Source organism: Stigmatopora nigra, chromosome 8 (genome assembly GCF_051989575.1).
Source record: "Stigmatopora nigra isolate UIUO_SnigA chromosome 8, RoL_Snig_1.1, whole genome shotgun sequence".
NCBI lineage: Eukaryota > Metazoa > Chordata > Actinopteri > Syngnathiformes > Syngnathidae > Stigmatopora > Stigmatopora nigra.
The window spans coordinates 8,419,766-8,443,105 of record NC_135515.1 but is presented as its reverse complement, the minus strand read 5'-3'; the positions used below and the strand labels follow the sequence as shown (position 1 = coordinate 8,443,105).

General features: G+C 36.9%; 1 protein-coding gene across 2 annotated transcripts in view; it reads left to right on the top strand.

Moving 5' to 3' along the window:
• Positions 1-23,340, top strand: part of LOC144200051 (leucine-rich repeat and fibronectin type III domain-containing protein 1-like protein) — a 68,824-nt gene that overhangs the window by 8,913 nt on the left and 36,571 nt on the right. The window lies entirely within an intron of this gene.

Below are 23,340 nucleotides of genomic sequence, written 5' to 3'. Positions count from 1 at the left end.
ATTGACAGCTGCAGAGGGCTGTAACTGAAAGCAACCAGCCAGGAATCAGTGTGGCAGCAGCAGCCTTATATTGCAAAGTGCCTGAAGCGCCACCTCTTCATTTTTCAATGAAATTCACAGTTCACATCCGTATTTTTAGATCATATTGACAGTCTAATAAAACCGAAATGTCTAATAGTGTATTACATCAGACGCTTGCTTATTTAAAATTTCTTCTTATTCACAAGTTAAGTTATATTCATTATTCCTACTCGGCTTTGTAAACTGATGTCAGTAATGTGTGATTATGCAGCCTTTTCTGATATAATTTGAGTCAATTGCTTTATTTTTTTTATGTTAAGTGCTGATGTCAAGAATAGCTTATTTGTACAACCCTGTGTATACAGCAATTGTTATAATTGTTGCCTTTGTGTCGCCAGGGTTGTTATCCCTTAATAAACTGCCACTGTCTGTTTCAAAATTATAGACAACTAGGCCAAATTGTTAGTGCCCCGTCATTAAAAAAAATTACCACAATGGCAACAAAATATTTTGTAAATGTCAAAAGGTAATGATATTTTTTATAAACTATTTATTGACAAAAAATAGGTTCCTTCTTATTTCTTCTTATTTTATATTTTGGCCCAAGATGATAAAGAAATTGTTCGAAAATATAAAAAATACTTTTTTAAAAATAAAATGTCTCACCTCAGGAAAATTGCTAATGATCATTGCAGCGTATGCCTCTGTTTTTTTTTCTTCTTACCAATTGTCGGGTGTTTTTATCAACTTTGTTGTTTCTTCTTCGCTGTGTATGTCTAGTAGTGATTAATTCATTTCAATGTGGGGCCTGTTTACTTTTTGAATATGTCTATGAATGGTTGTTTCTGCCCTTCATTTACTGACACTGGCTCAGGGTAAATGTTGTAATTGAACTCGAGACATATACCAATTGATAAGTTTTCAATGATATTGCAGTTTTAGTTTCTGAAAGTGTACCGTTTGACATGAAAATAAAACTCTTACAAGCTCTCCAGATCAAGGCGAGATAAGGTCAGCCATCCGGCAGGAGGCTTCCACTCAGTTTGCTACATCTCTGATTGTGTATGAATCAGTCTCATTAGAACTGGGAAGTGTTCCATACGGATTCGTTAACTACTCTGTAAATCACTTTATAGTCAAGAACAAATGACTCTCCAAAGCTAAAGGACATGTGTGTTAGCTTTGGAAGGCTGCCATCAAAAATGAACATTTGGATGACAAACTTAAATGGACCATTTGGGTTATTTGCACAATTTTGACCTGCATTTTTACCAGCAGTTTAACAACTTTGTCTTCAGTAGACTCATGGGAAGTAGCTGCAGGTAATTGGTGTCCAGTTTTTACAGCCTGTTGTCAATTGCTGCCAAATAACCGAGTTGCCAGATGTTGCCTAGTGCCGTCTGATTAGAACACTGTGAATAAAATTAATTAAATAAATAAATAAAAACCAAGCTGTTAAATTCTTCCTCTTGATGACATTGCTACTGGGTCAACCTCACCCCTTACCAGCCACTGTGCAGGTTGATATGATAATAATTTAATGGTCTCCTTCCCCCTAAGAGAGTGAGTCATGAAGTAAGAGCATTATATAAGAATTAATTAGGTCACATCAAGAGAGGACAAAGTGATGTTTTGTTCTTTGTCTGGCTTTGTAATGAGACAGATGCTGTTCAACTTTACTTTTAACTTTAATTCACACAGTCGTGTCATCCTTTTCCATTGATAACTGTGTAATATCATACCAACCGTGACACTGAATAAAACGAAGCCTATTGTTAGCACCAAATACATATCCGTTTATGTATTAACATGTTTATATATGTATGACATGTAGGTGGAAATAAGAAAATGCTTTTCCATTGTAAATGGATTCTCAGGATCTGCATATTTTCAGTCACAATCTGCATTTTACTGTCTATTTTCTCAGACTGTACGGATGGATATAAAGGTAAAACGTTCACAGAGACCCATCAAAGCATTCTTTACATTGTTTTACAATGAAATCCGCTTAATTCCCAGTTGAAAGGCAAATTTTGCTAACAGGTTTTCACCTGCATGAACCAGTCAGACTCAATTAAGCAGAACTGTACTCAATATGTACTTATATATATATTTTTTGAGCATCTCTGATGACTAACAAAATTATCCCACGTTAACATATTTTTATTATTATTTTAACACCATGGCCATAACAACAAGACTATATTTGAAATGATTTGCCAACATTGTGCATTAAATCTAAAAGGCCCGCCTTATTCTGCCCTGCCCTCTGAAATGTATTAATGTTGCATTCCACTGCATTGTCCCTTTTTGATGCACCTAATCTATGTATAACTCTAAAGCACAATGATTTGTACACAATTGTTATTCGTCATTCTATAACATTTTATAGAAGTGACAACAGTAATCTTCAAGTTCATAAATTAACAATCCCAATTCCATGGTTTAGACCAACTATTATTGTTTCCACATCCATATAAACACATGGCAAATTGACAACTCCACATGATGTCCTTTGAAAATCTATCATCACACAGTTGCTTTATCTTTTATCAAGGATATATATGTATGTATGCATTGGGAGAATCAAATTTACATGCTTTTATGAGGCCTTGACGTGCATACTTGGAATGTCATTACAACATCTAAGTAGTGTTTGAATCTCCAAGTAATATTGCAGCTACAAGAGAAAATCCTGACATGTTTGTTGTTTTGTTGTTTCAAGATAATTGGCCTTAGAGTAGGCGTGGAGGCATTCTGGACCACAAGCTGTTTTAATGTTTCACGAGACTGCATGCGTTCACCTCCGCTAGGCCACCTATGTTTTTCAACTTTATTTTTATGCAAATGTTTATTTTGCAGTATTAGACAAGAGGCACTTATTTTTCTGCGCCTACCGTTCTTAACCTGGGTGACTGAGAAAATGGTTTGCTCAGGGGAACGTTGATTCATATGAGCTTTACAAGTGGAGGTAAAAACAATTCCACCACCCCAATTACTCCTGTATGCATGAACTCATTGCAGTTAATCTTTTTTTTTTTTTTTTAATTGAATTTGCACTTGATTTCTAAACACATACAGGAAATTAATATATATTAAAGTCTGCTTGCTATCTCGATACTCATAAATCACATTTCGGACTATGCATGTTAACCTATTAAACCACGTGATGCAGAAGCATTTCAGAAAACATTACGCAAGATTGTGGTTTTGAGTGGCCCATAAAGGATGAAGTATGGCACCATAAACTGTGCATAAATTGAATGAAGTCAAAATAAAATTAAGTAATTACTCGGGAAATACAACATCCCGTTGCCCCTTATATAAAAGGGTTTGGCTTCTTATAAAAACTGACAAAGACCCATTTGTCTCAATGTGTGTATGGAAGTACACTTCGAAAATAGTTACAATGAAATCTTCACTTTTCGTAATCCGTACTGCATATAATTAATTTGCCAATTGATCCAAGTTAACACTCAGCATCCACTAGAAGCGTCCCCCCCGTCTTTCTATTAATTCACAAAGTATGTCATATTCATGCAATGGCTCAGTATATGTTTTCTTTATCTTTGGAAAATGTTCACAGAAGCAACATCAATTGTGGTGCGTCAAATCATTTTTACGCCTTAGAAGAAAATCAATTATAGTATGTCCTTTGAGTGACATGCCCATGTTTGCTGCTATGGGAGCGTATGTCTCCTTGACTGCCAGAAATGCCTGTCAAATATTGTGTGTAAAAGCCAAAAAAAAAAAGAATAGAGCGTGAGAGAGACAAAAATAAATCTTGTTATAGACAGCAGATGATGCATTGAAGTCAAGCGTGTTGAAAATCTGGAGCAAATAAATAAATATATATGCATATGTATACAGTAATCCCTCGATTATCGCATCTTCACTATTTCTATATATATATATATATATATATATATATATATATATCGATATTTATATATAGATATTTTTTTTAAGTTAATAAAAAATGAAAATACACGTTGAAACTCATAAGCGTACTACTAGGATGCAGCACTGAAAAAAAAGTTCTAATAGGGGTGAGCCTAATTTGTCATTTTTCACTTATCACGGCCATATCTGGTCTATATTACCTGCATTATTCGGGGGATTATTGTATGTATATGTATTTGTGTATATGTATATATACACATATATATATACATACATATTTAAAGTGAATGCTATCTATGCAAACAATATAATCGTTGCTGAATAAATGCATACTGGGTATTAAAATACAAACTTTGCATGAACTATGATCAAGAAAAAATTTTCCCTTCTGGCATGGTCTCAACTAGATTATATACACTTCATAGAAGTTTTGTTGCCTAGTTTTTATTATTAGTCATTGTCCAAATGTAATTTCTGGATAAAAAAATAAAATGTGTAAATAGAAGTAAATTGCACAATGTTTGGGGATTGGCAGACAATTAAAGTGAAGCCTCACTTATGAATTTAGCTGTATTCTATTTTTATTATCCACTGACTACAGATGTGACCAGAGGCCCTTTTTTCCCCAGGCTGAAGTCATGCTCGTTAACGTTATCTTGCTTCTTACTCCAAAATACCCTCACCATATAAAATTACATCCCATCCATTCCTGGAATACTCTTATGGTACACATAGGACACATCCAAGAAAACGTTTTTTGAAAATTGGAATGCCAGATGCATTCAAGGAGGAAGCAGTATTTGCTGTCATTACAACAGTCATTTGATTCGCGTGCAATTGAGAGATGTTTGGGTGGTGAGCATGTCGACCTCACAGTTCTGGGATCGACTATGTCTCCCGCCTGGTGCGTATAGTTAACTGGGATAGGCTCCTGGTATAGGTTTCAGCTCCCCACGACCCTTACCAGGTTAAGCGATGTTAAAAGTGTATGAGCAATATCATTTTGGCCGGATATTGTCACAGAATCTCAATGCCATTCCATTTTCTTTTTAACCAACCAATTTCTACCAAGTACTATCTTCCCCATTCTGCTATGTTTCTTAGTTTCAGGTCGTCATGGTGACTCAGCTTTCACCCAACCCATGAACAGAATTCCAATCAGACTTTGTGCTTTTTCAACCACATGCATGCTTGAGCACTGTGACTGTGGCAGTGCCAAAGGCCTGATGAGAGTAATGACAGATTAACGTGCATCTACTGGCAACAGCTGACCTCTCCTTGAGCAACTCGTAAACAATTTACCCCTGCCCTCCAAACCTTTTCTGTCATTTGTTTTCTACACTACCAATTCTTTTTGTTTGCTTATTCAGCTCTCTGGTTTATTTTTATACCCATTATCCTTTGACCTTGTTATTATAAGCAGATTGTACATTGTTTCATCACAGCTCAAGCTGTAAAACTGGACATTGATTAATTCATAGAGATTTTTTTTACTGATACAAGTCCTCACAGTCCAGTGTACTCGTATCTCACACATCACACAATGATAACTGATGCAAATTGGTCTAACTTTATATGCTACTACAGGGGCCTGACCTAAAAAGTACCATAGGTAAATACGGATCAATTGATAGTTTTTCGAAGAAAACCTTTGCATGTGTTTTATACATTAAACCTTCATTCATTCACTTCACCCACACAAAGGAGGTGGGAGTCTTGAAGCCTATTTTCGCCAACTTCAAGCAGTAGTCAGGGGACACCCCAAATCTGTTGTCAGCCAATCGCAGGACACAAGACATGGACATCAATTCATGCTCACACTCATTTGGTGTGTTCAACTCGCCTACCATGCATGTTTTTGGGATGTGGGTAGAAATTGGAGCAGCCAGGGAATATCCATGCAGGCAATGAGCGATCTCATCAATCTCAGAACCTTGGTGCACACTAACCTCTTATTCACCGTGCTGCCTGTATAGCTTACATTGAAATACAAATGGATTGTGCTTTAGTTTTGACTGGAGAAGCCAATATTATTGATATTATCATATAATTTGTCTTTTTAGTGTTGATTGATAATCCATTGGCACAATGACCTGGTTAGAATGTTATATTTCTTTCTTCTTCAGTAACAGTTATCTCATGAACCTTTTACCTCTTAACCAAAACTATAAATAACATTTGAGTAGGCGACTTACCTCTCTGTGTTTGTTACTTTGACATCTGTGAGGAGTGTCATCTTTGTGGCTCAGACAGATATGTATTATATCCTCTGTAAAGTGGCTACAGAACTGCAATCCATTTGATTACCTGCACAGAAAATAGAATTTGGGTAAACAACCACTACATTTGCGGTGGCACAGCTTATTATGTATGAGGTATGAGTGATGTGATTTTAGGGTCATGACTGATGAGACACTTGTTTTTGGAGTGGTCATTTTTAATTATGTTATATTATTATCATAATATCCCTAATGATATTATTATATTATAATGTATAATCAAGTGTAACGGTTCATTCGCCACACTTTGGTGTGGGCAACTCTTTTGAGGATGTGCTGTATGGAAGATGAATGAAAAAAATGCACTACATAATGCAGAGAACAGAAAATATGGAATCATTATTATTTTCTTTCTTTTTAAAAATGTTTTCCCGATATAAATTTTAACTATACAAAGAACTACTGAGCATTGCTTTACTGTAAACAGCTCATCTTGCTTTCCAGCAGGATATTTAAGTTGATACCTCTATTGCATATTCCATATTCACAAGTGATATGATCTTGAATTTAATTTCCACATGGCCTCATCTGGATTATTACGTGCTAAACAAGAGCTCTCAGGTCAGTGTGTCAGAGGATGTGATGAACGTAGGATTAGTGTTTCCAGGGACACATGCACACGCACAGACACACATAAATAAATCCATAACAGGTGGAGTGAAGAGGGGCAGCAAAACGCTGGATTCGACTTGGGATTAAGACAGCCACAGTCTAGGCCAGGCCAGGATGTTAAGTGTGGTGGTAGGCAGCTTTGCCCAACATAAACAACCTGGGTTTATGTTATGGTCATAAACAACTGCTTGTCCTTCAGCCTGATGTTAAACAGATAGAGACTTGCCACCACTATGCTTCAATTTGACACCCTTTGAGCGTAAGGAGATGCTTCTCTTCTGGTTAGCTTTTTGTAAAAGGTAAATCGCAGGAGGTACTCCTTGAAAAGTAGTCTTGGAGCAAAATGATGTGGTATAGATCATTAGTGCCAACCCAGGTAGTGAGAGATGATAACTGATACTGAAGGAAACTTCCATTTCATTTAACTTATCCAAAAAGTACTTTTGCTTCTATCTACCTATGCCAAAGTTACCATTTATACACCAAAATATGTCGTGGCTCCCCGCAGGCCTGTTAAAATAAACACTCGAATTTCACACTAAGTAGTGTAAATTGAGAGACTCATTATCCTTTCAATCGTCACATTCCATGTGGATGCTTTGTTTGTGTGCTGTACATCATATTATGTGTGAAAAGGGATGCTTTAAGTTTGGGAATAAAGTTTGGGAAACACTAAATCTTTGACTCAACTTTGACCCATTAGACCAAACACCCTTTACTACCACTGCATATACAATCCCAATCCAAAATTTCATGCAAAAAATATATTAATACCAAATTTAATGTAAGAATCTCACATTGCTGACTGATGTCAAGAAGGCACACTTCGACACAAAAAAAGGTGTTGGGCAAAAAGCTGTGAGTGGAGGTATACAAGACAGCTTGGAACAAAAGATGATGAGAAAGATAGAGACAGTGTTATTTTATGATGCTAACTTGTATTGCCACATTGTCACAAATATTTGCATTGTCTGAAAAAATGAAGAAAAATAAATCACAAGACTGTGAAATAACATAAGTACTGATATTTTTAGAATGCATATTAAATATTAACGCGCAAACTCTCTTGTTATGGAGATTTCAGTTCTTGACTTACTTTTATGCTTTCCTCTATGTTTCCTCTGAAATAATGGCACAAGTTATGATGAAACCTGGAAAAGATCTAATTTGGCTGGTTCCGCTCCATTTCTCTGTGTCTCTGTGGTGTTTCGATGTCCTGACAGGCCTTTTTCATAGAACAAATAGACTGAAATTTCACTTGCAAAAGCAGATAAGGGGTGTTCACTATGTCAGGTGTAGAACTAAAATAGGTCACGAGCCATTCTCATGTGGTTCTCCTGATGACAAGAGGAGAAATATGTTTTACTGGACCCTGCCTTCTAGGCAACTGCACTGGGATTTTAGTTATATAAAATGTATTAGAAAGTCTAGTCAAAGGCAGCCTGGTGGCATGTCAGGTTCAAATCTACTTCGGTCCACCTGTCTTGGGTTTGCATGTTCTCCCCGGACTGTGTGGGTTTTCTCCAGGTACTCCAGTTTCCTCCCACGTTCCGAAAACATGCATGGTAGGCTGATTGGACAAACTCTAAATTTCCTCCAGTTCTGAGTGTGAAAAAGCGGAAAATATATGGCTCAGATTGAAAAATTGTTTAAGCATGTATAGTATTATGAGCCAATTGTTAGGTTTAATCTGTCAATCCTGGCTGTGGATTATGTTTTTTTTTTTGTGATCTACAGTTTTGATTTAAAAGCTGCAACCGGTCTCCTTTACAATAAAAAAGAAACAAAAACTCTTCTCACAATCGCCCATTTCTGAATAATCTCCTTCAGGGTGCATAATGAAAGAAAATGCATGATTCAGATGGTTGGGGAAATCGGTGCAGCGTTCAAAGATGTAACCCGTTGGTAAATGCTTTGAGCATACATATGCTGACTCTTTGAGCTGACTTTGTTCACTGCATATACATCAAGTTTCAGAAAAGGAGTCGCAGAGAACAAGGAATAGATGGTACATGGCGAATAGCATAACGGATGATCAGCTTTATCTTTGAGCTGCTCTTAACTCTTGAAATTTAGCTTTCACTATTTTCTGAAAGACGACTCGTGGTGTAGAGATTCACCCGCCTGACTTCGACGTGGGCAGGCGCGTACTCAATTGCCACTGGTGGCGGTATGATTGGAAGTGCGGATGGTCGTTTGTCTCTCTGTGTGCCTTACAACTGACTGGCGACTAGTTTAGGGTGTAGTCTTGCTTTCGACCGAAGACAGCTGGATTAGAACCCAGGACACCTGAACTACAAGGCTGAAGCGCTAACCATACCTCTTCCACGCTGTTTGGATTTAGCTTAATGTGCCCAATCCTTTTAGTGACTATACTACATGATTTATGGTGGAGACTATGGATCTGCCCTTCCCTAACTTCCCCAGTAGGACAAATATATTTTAATGACACAATAATTGTGTCGCTGATGTTTATGATAAGATGAGTTAAATACTGATGTACTGATTGTATCTATTTTAAAGTACTAATTCCATTTATTGTTGTGTCATTGGCGCAAAATGGTAAATGAGTGACGACAGCCATCCACACTGACTCACAGTGCCCATCAGCCTTTTAGTATACTATATTCATTCATTCATACCCTGGATAATCGCAAGGGTTGCTGGAATCAATCCCAACTGACTTTGGGCAAGTGGCAGACTACATCCTAGACTGGTTGCCAGTCAGCCATAGAGCATTGCACTATATTTGTGGCCATGCATGAATTTTAAACCCATGCAGCAAATTCCACTGGGAACCCAAACTCTACAAATAAAAAAAAAAAGGAGAAAACTCTATTTATTTACATTCCTGAATCGGAACAAAACAAACAGAATACAGGTGTGAAAGCAACCAAAATCTTGTTTCTCACTTTCCTTTTCTGTCTTATCTTTATTTTCTTGTCAGAACCTTTGATTTCTTCACACCGGAAAAGGGATGTCTGCTTTCCTCACAGTCTACTCTTTTCAGTTTTTAAAAAGAATATGTTTTACTAAAAGAACACGTTTTCCCTTGTAGCAACCACAAACGTTTAAACATGACAGTAAAAATTATGTAACGAGCCTTTGCCTGCTTGTATGTATTATGAAAAAGACAAACTACTGGTAGGCTTATTGCAAACTGTTCTGTGTTTGGAAATGTGTGCTCTAGTGTTCAATTGTTTTCTTTGCTCAGCGTATATTTATGTTACTGGCAATAAAACTGTATCCTGCACATAAGTAATGTGCCAGTGTGAACTTATATCAAGCAATGAAGCAAAACTAAACAATAGGCAAGGTAAAACCGACATCTATATTTCCATGATGTGAATGGTGTCTGTTCCGCTGAGGTTTTCGTTTTAAAATGTAATACATTGTAAAATATTTTGTAGACAAATGCTAGCCACCTCGAAAAATACTTAGGCTTAAGCTGGCGTAAAATGTTGCATAAACGGATTTTCATGCCAGCGCAATGCTCTGCACGCGTTTAGCCTTGTGCCAAGATCAGCATACAAGTGCAGTGAGGGTACATCATTGCAAACACCACACCCAATGGATTATTATAGGGGACAAATAGTATACTTCAACAAAAACGCGGAAGATGGTGTCGAAGCTTCGAAGCAGGTGGTCTAAACCAAAGGTTTTTGATGAAAATAGTTCGACGTGAAATAATACATTTTGGATTTTTTGGGAGGGGGGTTAATGTGATTCCTGTTGAAAATCTTAGAACAATTTTCAATAACATCTAAATTATTTTTGATGGTAGAGTGTAATAACATTCGTTGGGCTTCAACTTCGTCAATTGGTAATGAGGGAGGAATTCTGGAAGTTTAAGCTTCGGGGTTCACTTCTCATGCTGCTTTCATTGCAATACAGTGTAATGTATGTTAATGGGCCCACTTCAGTATTTTTAACAACATTTATTCCCATGAAGGCCTAGATTTTATGAGATTTTACTCAGCGCTTCCTCTCTCGTTCATTTATCTCTCAGTTGCTCCCGAAGCGTCTGTGTTCTGCTGTGAAGTGATTTATCCAAAAGTGTCAGCTCTCAATAATGTCAGGCTTAGCAGGTCTTAGTGGAGAGCCAATTACGCTTGCCCAAGTGCCCGTACACATACGACACACATCGGATACCAGTGTTATGCTGCTGTGTATATTTAAGTGGTTTTATGGCCGATCAAGATGGTTGCAGACATACACCCAACATTCCCGCTGATAAGTGATGCATTAAACTGCTGGGCTTTTAAGCTGTCATCTCTTACGCTCTTCCTCTCGCCCTAATATCTCTCTTTCTGTGTGCTATCTATCTGAGTGTTTGTTTATTAACAAATAAGCAACACCATCTATTCATTCTTTATTCCTTTTTTTTCTTTCTTATGCGTGACATTGCAGGAGTCAACGTGCTGCCGATTTTCTCTAGTGTTGTATTTTTGTGTGTACTAATCCACAGAAACATGTCCCAGAGACAACCCCAAAAGATTAGTTAGACTGTGACCTCCTTCAATATTTGCGTACTTTCTTCCATAGGATGATTCAACATAGCATATATAAAGCAGTGCTAATGCTTTAATGTGTTGTCTTAAAAGGTTGTTGCTTGATGGAATACGCATTTCTGTGGATAATAATTATCTCTCCTGATTTTACATAATATATTAGAATAACTCCATGTGGGGTAGTAAATTTCATTTTAAACAGATTTTACACCATTTCTTTTTAGTATGATTGTGTCTCCAATTTCCATTTTAGTGGATTCATATGAAGATCAGTAACAAAAATGTCTTTTTAAATTTTTTATACCATTTTTAATGCATTGTTTTAAAATTCCACCTTTTCAAGACACATGGCGGGGGTTGAGCAGACGCATTTTTAACTGTCTTTTGTTAGAAAAAATGTTTCTTAATTTAGTCCATGTACACTAAAGATTAAGTTTGTGTTTGGCAGATTTAGGAAAGGTGATGGGTAAAACACACATTGAGCTACCCATCAGTTGTACTGACTCTTCCAGTTGGATCTAGTAGAGCCGAAAGGCATATTTGAATTTAATGCAAAGAAAACTGAGCATGATTGGATGTGTGACCAGACAAACGCACATCGGTGTTTGTTGGTCCCTTATCGTGTCTGTTTACATTTTAACTATCAGGGTTCTCATAGTATCTGTGCTAAATAAACAAAGACAGCTCAAACATTTTGACAACACCCTCTCATTCTGGTGGCAGCCATTGGCTGACATTTCTGTAGAAGGGCATCCCACTTTTCAACAAGCATTTGTCTCAATATACTATGCAGTTGTATCGGTCAAATCCGACCCAAGCCCAAGATGAGCCCACAAGATTTCAAATGGGTTGAAGTCAGGACATTTTATTTTCACTACTTCCAAATTCAGGAGCATGTCTCTGATAAGCCACACTGTGTGTGGGCAAATCTTGTCCTCTTAGAGAAAGAGATATGGAGTCTGTCTCAGGCTGTTGAGATATGGGACTGCCAGTAGTATTGAATCCCGTCTAGATTTCTCGTTCCAATGAGTTTCCCAGCGAAGATGACAAGTCTCATTTTTCTAGTAGGGGAACACTAGTGACCATAGCACTGCACCAGCCAAACAAAATGTTGCTTATCAGTGCAGCAATACGCATAGATTGCATGAATCTGAACCTTTTCCACATTCATGATCTTACTGCTGTGAATCTGGACTCATCACTCAAAAAAACATCCATCACATTTAGGCCCCTGAACCTTTGAACAATAAACAATGAACACAACAAAATGAGCTTTCCAGCATTGACAAAGGAAAATTGGCAAACTTTTCAGAGACGCAAGCCACATTTATGTTGAACCATTTGTCCAAGCTGAGTCCCTTACTTATTGAAAGAGTTTGTATGCTTCTTTAGCGAAAGTGATGCACTGCCATACACCTCTATGACACCCTAAAAACCCAACAACAACATGGTGTGAGAAGTGGGACAAAAAACACATTCACAATTGAAAATGATGAATGTGAAAATATTTTATTTCTCCCCTTCTTAGGCTTTAGTGGCAATGCCATCGGCTAACTACCTGCTTCGATAACAGAGGGTTGCAAAGCCTTCTCTTCAGTGATTGACCATTTTACAAAGGAGGGTTTGTAAACTTGAAGCAGAAGCAATGGGGCTTTATGTGATATTTTATGCCGGTTAATGGAATAGTATTCCCTGGCTATCTTGCCACAACGCTACCTCTCCTGACCTCAGCTCCACAGTGAAACAAGTCATACTACAATGGTTGTAAGTTGATATTTGTTCTTTTATAAAAAAATATTGAGGCATCAATTCATTGTTAGGTTGTGTTTTATTTATTATAGTTAAGATGGAAAATTCACAGTTGTCCTGTGAGCATGCACTTGCCAGTCCAACCTACAAATACATTAGGTTCAACGTTTTATTTGGGTTCCGTGCCAAGATATTGCCATAGCGAGGATGTGTGATTGGGGTTGTCACGTTGGACAGGTGGTTCTTTATATAACAATGTTTGTCAATGTTATGAGAGGTATTTTTATCTAGGTTGTTGTTGTTGTTGGTAACCATAATGCATTTGTATCCATGCTGTAGGATTTTCATAGAAAAAAATACATTACTGAGTCTGATAGCAGAGGATGTCTTTTAAGTAAACATTCTTCAGACGTAAATGTATATGCTTTGCTATCGAATTGTAGTACTTTTTTTTTAGTATTCAAATCATTTAAATGTATGTGTCAAATTGAAACATCTCTGGTGATGATAGAAACCATTATCCAAGGAAGTGGCAATTAAATTCCTTTCATTAATGTTCCTTTCTGCACATGCGTCAATATGCAGAGATAATTATTGCAATTATATAATTTGTCGTATTTTGGTAATTAAATTGCAGTGCAGAGGCACAGAGACTGCTTCTTTTGAAGGAATTAAACTTCTATGTTACTTTGTATAGTAGTATTTATCTATACATAAGATCAAGGAGGCTATTACATTATTTCTTAAAGGAAGGTTTCAGTGAGAAATGTCGGGTTTATTTTCCTTTTTATTTTTTGTTTTGACTTGTCCTGTTTAGCTGCTTAAACAAAAATAATGGTAAATCTGACTGTCTTTAAATACTGAACATTTTTAATGTACTACATGGGAGTTTGGTGTACTGCCATTGTTTACTATATTATGCTGTTTATTCAGAGAAAGCAGTTGGACTATAAACTGTTTAGGTGGGTTAGACAGAAAACGAAGAACAGAGAGAGTGAATAGTGCTAAAAAAATCTTATATCTATATTGTACTTTTCTCTGCGCTTTGCAATTGAATGCCCTCCCATGTAATCCCTGCATTCAGGGTTGTTTCTACTGAGCTGGTTTGTGCCAGAATCTTACTCTCTACACACTCTCTTTGCGCTTTATCACTCATTGTCTTTGTCTTAGTTTTTTATCAAAACTTCCTACACCACCACAGTCTCATCCGAGTCAAAAAAAACATTTCCCACCTACCATCTTCCTTTACACCTACAAGGCTCCCTTCTGCAGTATGTTCTTATTTTAATATGATTTTGCATTGTGTGAGTGGTTTCATACATCAAACACAGATACCAGACCGTAACATTGTCTTTTTGAGCTGCAAACTGATTTGTGCAAATACCTGTAGTATGTGGTTAAAGTGTTTTGAAGTTTGTGTGTTTGTGTATGTGTGAACATGTGTACATGGATATACTCTGACGGCTTGCACACGCACCAGCTCACACAGACACAATTTTAGCCATCACACATAAACTTAACACACAATGTTGACCTTCACAGTAGATACAGCAGGTTGGAAGCCTAATTTAATGTGGCGTATTCCCCGAATACAAGATGAAATACATTTCTAATCTAATCTTATATTCACCGACTGCCAATGTAGTGTTTCAGACGTCTCTTGACCACATCACAGGTAGGTTGGTGTGTCAGAATTTCTGCCTGTTGTGCCTCATGATAATATCCAGCATGTTCCTAGTATTTATTGACAACTATTGGCAAATTGTGTAACTTTGTGACTACACTGTGCTTTCCCTGCAGCTTATACTCATATGATGACAATAAAAGTATTCAATTACATTCAATTCAAGTTAAGAAGGACTAAACATATCCGGTTAAATATAACTATACTACTACTGTATTGGGTAAAATTTATGAAAAACAAAGAATACATTTGCCCTAACCACTCTCTGAAAAACTCATTCAGATATTTCATAACCGTACTATTTTGGATGTAGAGATTTTCGTACGGAGAGGAACTACTGTATTTTGCTGATTAGAATACTGCAGGGGGGGGTGGGGGGGGATTTCTTATTCCAGATACTATATTCTTATTGCACAGTAAAGAAACATAAAGGGAAGCTGGAGAAGGGCTCTGCAAATGAGTTATGGTTAGAGGAACCTTGCTCAATGTCATCTTAACATGTGTCCCAAAGAAGATTACATTTTATTTCACATGCATTTAGAAGTTATATATTTTTTAATATATGTGTTTTAATGGCATTTTAATCTCCTGTGTTTCTACTGTTTTCCTATTTCAGTAAGATCTATGGGTCTTTAATGATTTTTTAATGATTATTTGTCAGTAGATTTTGATAATTAGGTTTATAATTTTTAGTGCTGTGGGACACATAGGTGAAATATTATGTTGTACAGATAATATTACTGCAGTGTTGCCAGAACCTACTATGACTAAAAAAACATAAACCAGCCTTTCACTAAATAAATAATAGCACAAATTATTTAATATACATGGTAGTGATCATTGTTTGTTCTTACCAAAGTTTCAATGTAATTATAGTTCATCAATATGGGGTCAATTTGAGATCTACATGCAACTTAACCATTGCTTCAAACTACGGACGTTCAAACTAGTTCTCAAGGGGCACTGTGCCTGCAGGTTTTGGTTCCAACTGATATAGTACGCACAGTTTAACCAATGAGATGTCTGCTTAGATAAAAATAAATATATAGCTATATATACATATACATGTACATACACGCATACATATATTCAAGGAATACAAAACAGGAATTGAGCAGAATATCGGCAGCTTCTCCCTGCTCATACAAAATATATATTTTTGGGACATGCTATGCATATTTGCATAGTCTTACTATATACACCATTTGTCTTGGATGCAACAAGAACAACACTTATCACTGTAAGACTTGAAACTGGATTTGATTGTCAGTATTTGTGTCACAATATGCAGTGTGGATCTATGACCATAAACCCCAAAAATAAATCTTTTCTCACGGCTGTGTCCCCCAAATGGCACCTTAATGTGAATCCCAATACTGTACAACACAGGCAAATTACAGAAACGCAGCTATATGCGGATCTTTATTACAGGTCTTTCTTAACCATGAATGAGCGGAGATAACATACATGCATTGTGCAAGAATAAACAAACACTTGCATACATCTGGAACATAAATTACACCCTTGTCTTTCCTTGAACGAAAGGAAATCACTTGTGTTGCATGCTGAGTGGGGTTGTGAGAGGATTGCGTACAAATGTGAGACGTGAGTGCGAGCCGGTGGTGATATACAAGTGCTGGGAACCCTTAGAGAGCAGCTGTCAGTGTTAGTAACGGGGTGTTTGATCTCGGTTCAAATGATCATTTTCAGGCAACTTATTTTTATGTTCACAACCACTTTGGTGTAAGGTTTCTGCAGTGGAGCAACAAAAAATGTATTGGCCTCAGCTGTGTCAACAATCAGAGGCATTTGATTGAAGAATTAATGATTTGATTGAAGATTTATGGCTGGGGTCATTGGAAACATATTTTTGGATTTGTATTATCCTCAGGAGTGCATGTAGAAATGCATGTGAAAAATACCGGTCAATACTTAAGAATAAAACTATAAAGCAATGTAGCATGAAGGAGCTCTAAGCCACCTTTCAAAAGGGAATTCTTTTATTGAGCAGGCATGCGTAATCTCATTCTTTTTGTGAATATGAAAACCTTGTGACCGTAATGACAATTTTAAATGTTAACCATCTGTTAAATTAACCTTGTGCTTGACAAAAGGGGGGTTCTGTCTTTTTTAAAATATTCTTGGCTGTACCATGTGTCCGTACTACCAGCATCATTTAATTGTAAGATCATACCGATGGTGGAATTATAATGCGATAACATTGACATTGCTCACATGACCCTCATAATTTTCACTTAAGATATGGATGAAGTTAATTGCTATCAGATGACAAAAACACTTGAAAACACAAGTGTGTAGCAACCAGTTGTTTTCTTAAAGTGGAACCACATCAACTAACTTTACTATAGTGTGTGTTTATGTTACGAAACAGTTACATTTTTAATGAAGGTTAAATGAAAAAAATCTTCAACGATAACTCAGTGTGCATCACAACATTAGGTTTAATGTCCGTGCAAACCAATGACAGCGCTTGTATTCTTATGAAGCATTGTTTTACTGAATCTCATTTCTTTTGATATTTTCGTATTTTAATTTTACGGAGTACTGTTGCCATAATCCATTAACATCTGTCAGCATTGTGGTAGTCATGTTGGTTTCTTTCATTTTAAAGACTGTTGCAAAATTCTGTCAAAATATGGTTTACTTTTGAAGTATTTGTTCCTCTTGTCTACATAGCTTTGCATATTTAGCTAAGTCAGTGGTGTGAGTTGACAGGTAGCTTAAACTCAGGGTGACAAGTATACATTTTATACAGTAAGAGGGTTAAGGCTGTTAAGGCAAGTGTTTGTAACTCATAGTGAACTTTCTTTGTTAAAAAGATCTTGTTTGAGTTCCAACATGGAGTGGAATCATTTACTGCAGCTCCACTGGGTTGCGGAAATACCCCCAAATGACAAAATTATGAAGAAAAACGAACTATGTTGATAATTTGGTCTAAATTATGGAAAGATGGACTGTTAAGGTTTTTCTCCATGGATGGGTTTTTCTCTTTGATGGAAATTAGGGTGGAGAGGTGTCTGGCAGTTGATACAGAAAAACACTGACCAAATAATGATACACTAAAAGGCGAGCGGTCGTCACGTCAGAGATGAGCAAATTAAGAGCATTTTGTAACGCGAGATAGAAAGAATGGTAGACAGTAGGAAAAGATGTTTCGGGCTGCTGAAAATGTGCAACTATTTGGACTCCCAAAAGGTTTCATTTTGGCAATAATGGGAAAAATTACAGTAAATAACAACAAATATAGTATATAAATGTGCTGGGTGAACGGCATGAAGCTTTTATGCAGTTACACAGTGAAAAAGACCAGTTGTCAACTGCTTTTTACTGTTATACAAAGTATGATTCATGCACAAGCAATGCATCATTGCTTGGTAAGAGGCTCCTTGAAATAACAAGAAATCAGAATTACAGCCAAGTCGAGAATTTGTGCAAAGCATACTTGGAAGAGAAAAGAAAAACAAAGCCAATGTATATTGTGTAGCCTGGCAAAATTACTGTCACCGTCCTTACGTAAAGCTAATGCAAAACAATGGTTCTGGCTGAAAATGTGATTGACAATGAACTAAGGCAGAAGTCAGACAGGTGAAAGGACAGATTGACAGATGCTGGCTCAGTGTTATGCAAGGCTTTATATGTACTATTAATACAGGGTGACGCGAATGGGAAACGTTTTTAGCATTCATTCATTCAGTCATTATCTGAACCACTTTATCCTCACTAGGGTCGCTGGGGGCGCTGGAGCCTTTGCCAGCGGACTTGGGGCCAGAGGCAGGGGACACCCTGTATTGGTGGCCAGCCGATTGCAGGGGACAAGGAGACAGACAACCATATTTACACTACATTTTCTTCTAAGTAAATGAAATATTTAAAACATGACATTTAAGAAACAATGTCAGAATTTCTAATTGTTTAAAAATACATCATACAGATGCCGACTACCTGTAAAATTGCATTCTTGAAATCTGCTATTGAGATTTCTCTTTGATTGTTTTGGTAAACAATAAATGCCCTTTTTTACCAGCTACTGAAGAATATTACAAATAAGTTGGGACCTATAAAAATTAAGTATAGCCTAGGTTTGTCAGGCTATAACCTGTGCCAAATTCCAGGTAACAAAGATGGCCATAGAGTCACAGGAATGAGTACAATAAAATGTGCAGAAACTCAGAGAAAGGTGTGTGTGTTCCAGAATTGACATTCTCTGCTGGTATGATACTCATGTTATCGAATTTTGCAGAGGAGTAACTATAACCCTGATTTATTCCAGTTCTATTGAGATAGTCAATGACTCAGACACCCGGGCGTGATCGCAAGAATCACAATACGACTAGTAGAGTGAAAACTTTGTCCTCCACACTACCACCCACTCCCAAAGACAGGCATTGTCCAACATAGGTACTCAGTTCCAATCCACCTCTCAAGGAATCACCCACCCCATTGTCCCTTTAACTCACCAATCCTTAGATAACTATGTACAAGATCACAAGGTTAACAGTCCTCTGGATTTTTTTCTCCTCGGATTGTTAAATTCAACATGGATTACATTTGAGTCTAAAGTAGTGCGTTTGAAAAAGAAGCACAGACTTTGAAAGGGTGGCAGACATATTGAGTATACACCTGGATGAACAGCATGCTCCATCAAACCTCCCGGCCTGTTTTAATCCACCTCACTCAAAAAGAGTCACTAGTCCCACAAGGGCTAAATCATGACTAAAACTGTTAAAATCCAGACACGATCATGGTTGTATTTTATGTGTGATTTTTCAGCACATGAACAAATAAATATATCTTTAATTAACAGACTCGAGTAAAGCAAAGTAATCTACACACACACAGACATGCACACACACACACAAAACAGGTTCTATCTTGGATTTAAATGCTCAGAAAAATTGGGTAGCTCCCAATCAGTCTGTAGCATTATCAATGGACGACGGACTTCAATAAAAGATATGAGATTGTCTTTAGATATAGCTGAATGTTAATTGAAAATCCTTATTACACAGTACTTCTATACAGTTACATGAGGAGGCAAATTAACTTTTTAGAGTTTTTTTTCGTTGGAATTATTATTGTCCATACATACTGTCAATATTATTATGTTTTCTACTGTGAATTGAGTTTGTGATTTTGCAAGTGCTTATTTAAGGTTCTTTATATCTGTTTACACTCCAAAATTCTCCAAGTTCTAAGAAAATATTTTCCCTAATCTAAAATATGCATCATCACTAACACACAGTGCACCCATAATACAACACAGTGAGAATTTATATTAGATACTAATTTGTTCAACTAACACAGAGCATCCACATTATGAAAATACACAATGCATTACATGGCTCGCTTAGAACTGTAATTACTTTGTCAAAAAAAAAAAAAAAAGAACCGAACACAGATTGCGGAACAGATGCTACTTGAAAAAGCAATAATTCATTTTCAGATCCTTGCTTTCATCCTAAAAGCTTTTATTGATGTTATATTTTCACTTAATTTAATTGAATTGTTGTAATCCAAATGTCAATATCCGACAAAATGCAGAATTCTACCAATAGTAAATGTTAAATTGCAAATTCAAAGCCTGAGCACTGTTGATCACTTGCTAACAAACAGTGGCTATATGCAGCCAGAATTCCTATTCTTTATAATTCTGTCGATATAGTCGCTCTTTTTAAATTATTTATTATTGGCTCGATGATGAGTGAATAAATTGCAGGTCGTATCAAGGCTCCGTGACTAAAGGCTCAATGCAAAGCTCCAACCTTTCCGTGTGGGATTTGCATGGTACCCCAATGGCTGTGTGTGTTTTTTTTTTTTTTGTGTACTTCAGTTTCCTCCCACTTCCCAAAACTATACAAACTAGAATCAATGAACATTTGAAACTGTCCATAATTATCAATTCAGGCGTGCCTTACAATCTGCAGACAACCCATTAAGGATGTACATTGCCTTCAGCCTACAGTCAATCGGTAAAAGCTCCAGCACCCCCATGACTCTCAATAGGATAAGCAGTGTTAATAGGGAACTAAATATTTTGAGCAAAATATTATTTGGAGAAAAAAGTTTCTTGTCGCATATTTCATCATTGGATGTTCTTGTATTGTGTGTCATTGGACTCCTGCTCAGTCCTTTTCTATTTTTAACACCACTTCTCTGAGCTCAGCAGTGTTACTCTGGTAAAATGATCTGCCAGAAAGCCTGGAAAGCGGGGGTGTGCATGTCTTGGTGTGTGCGCATGTGTACGCTCAAGTGTCTTTGTACAGTATGCATGTATTTTAGTTTGCATGTGTATTGAAAGAAAGGATTGTGTGTGCTGAAATATTTAATGCACACATGTATATACCATACTTGATGGCTGTATCCATTGAAAACAGAAATGGCAACTAATAATTTTCAACTGTAAAAAATATCACAAGTGGTCGTGAGATAAGGGAAATCATTTGCAAAAACAGATTTTTTTTAACTGATATTCTTTCACTACAAACTTAAAATAATACATGGGTTTTCTCTGGGTACTCTGGTTTCCTCCCAGAACCCCAAAACATGCATTATATGCTTGTTGAACACTCTAAATTGGCCTTAGTTATGAGTGTGAGTATGATTGGCTGGCAATTCAAGAAGTCCCCTGCCTGCTGCCCATAGTTGGCTGGGATAGGCTCCAGCACCTCCCCGGGACCCTTGTGAGGATAAATACTTCAGTGTACAACATTTGGATTTTAAAGGAGTCCTAGAATGGGTATATGTTTAAAGGGGTTATTAAAATACTCAAGGCTTTAAAGTCAGTTTTTTTCTCTAGTTCACTGGTCACTACCGACTACTTTATAGACATGTCCTCTGTTGTTCACTTTGTATCCTCTGCACACAGATGAAGAGATACAAAGATACCGTATCATCTTGTTTTAGATTGCCTGTAGTGCAATGCAGAGTTTTATTTATGTAGGCAATCTCCTCAGATAACAGCCTGACTGCCCGCCATACGGTGTTTTAGGTCTCACAGGCTATCCGATGTGTTGTTCCACTGTGTTTCGGCTCATTTTAAGTCCATGTGACGAAAGAACAACAGCCTTTTCCATCTTATCAATGGTCTGCAATTTAATTTTTCTCATTACAGTTAATTTCTTTGCTGCATGAGCCCATGGGGCGATGCATGTGTGAGTCTGATTGCTGTGGGATGAGTTTTGCTTTGAAACTCTTCTAGAGTCTGTCAACTAACCACAAAACAGGAACTTTGGCACACATCGGATTTAGCACAAAAAATATTTTTTTATGCTTAAAACAGCCTAATGTGATGAGTAAATTACAGGTATGGGGCTGCTTGCTGCGATGATGCATAATAACATTTGCACAGCTTTTTCACCCTGGGATTGATATGATATATTTATTTTCGCACCTCATAATCAGTAGAAACTATCAACTGTCAACCCCATTACTTAAAGTCAAAGTCGCAGGCTGCTGGTCTTGAGGCTATACCAGCTGACGTTGTTTGAAAGGGCTAAAACAGGTCTTGCATTTCACTTTGACTTTTATTAGTTGCATCTATGTGACGAGGGTGAAATTTTTTTGTGCCCTTTTGCACTCTGTATTTGCTAATGAAATGAGTGTAATGATGCTTTTGACCTTGGGTAAAGATGTATCCTATTAAAATATTTTCAAAATAACGACGGGTGGTGGAAGTACAGTTGCTGTGAAAACATTTGCTGATTAGAAATATCGGTCACTCAAGGTCAATCACTGTGAACTTAATCAGCGGTGACTGTCAAAGCACATCAAGAAGCGTATCAAGACTGAAGAGGTGCGTCTTTTTCAAGTCTATAACCTTGATTTGATTGGCAAGGTTTTCGGTTTGAAGAGAAAATAGACATTTTTCTATGACATTTTTCTATTTTCATTGTGACATCTTATTCACTTTCGAATAGTTTAAAACCAATTAATGTCTGTGTGTCTGTCTATGAAAGACTTTAAAATGAATTATGCTAATTCGATGTAAAATATGTTTCTACTTATGAAAAACCCATGTTATTAAACTCCTTTCGGAACTAATTAATTTTGTAAATAGAGGTGCCTCTGTTGTTAGCAAATACATACATAAAAAAGGTATATACACTGGATGGGATTAGAGATTAAAGATAAAGTCAAATTTCCAACAACACGTTGATGAAACCTGTGAAGGTCGTGTGCAATCTAACAAAGCACTGTGAGGTATATTTTGATAGAGTTTGAGGATTTAAAAAAAAGTGTTTTGATATTTGTCTTTTTGGAGGCTCTCTAGGCTCTTTGCAACTGTTTGGGAAATTGATTTACAATCTGTTGCTATATTATTAATTCATTCTCTGTACTGCTTATCCTCACAAGGGTTGTAGGCGTGGGACACCTCAAATTAGTTTCCAGCCAATTGACAGACACAGGGAGACTTAACAACCATATATGCTCACACTGATACAGACATTCAGGAGAGCTCAATCAATGATCAATAATGTTTTTGGGATATGGGAGGAAACTAGAGTACTTGGAGAAAACCCACAGAGAGAGCGTGCAAACTCCATGCAGGAAGGTTGAAACC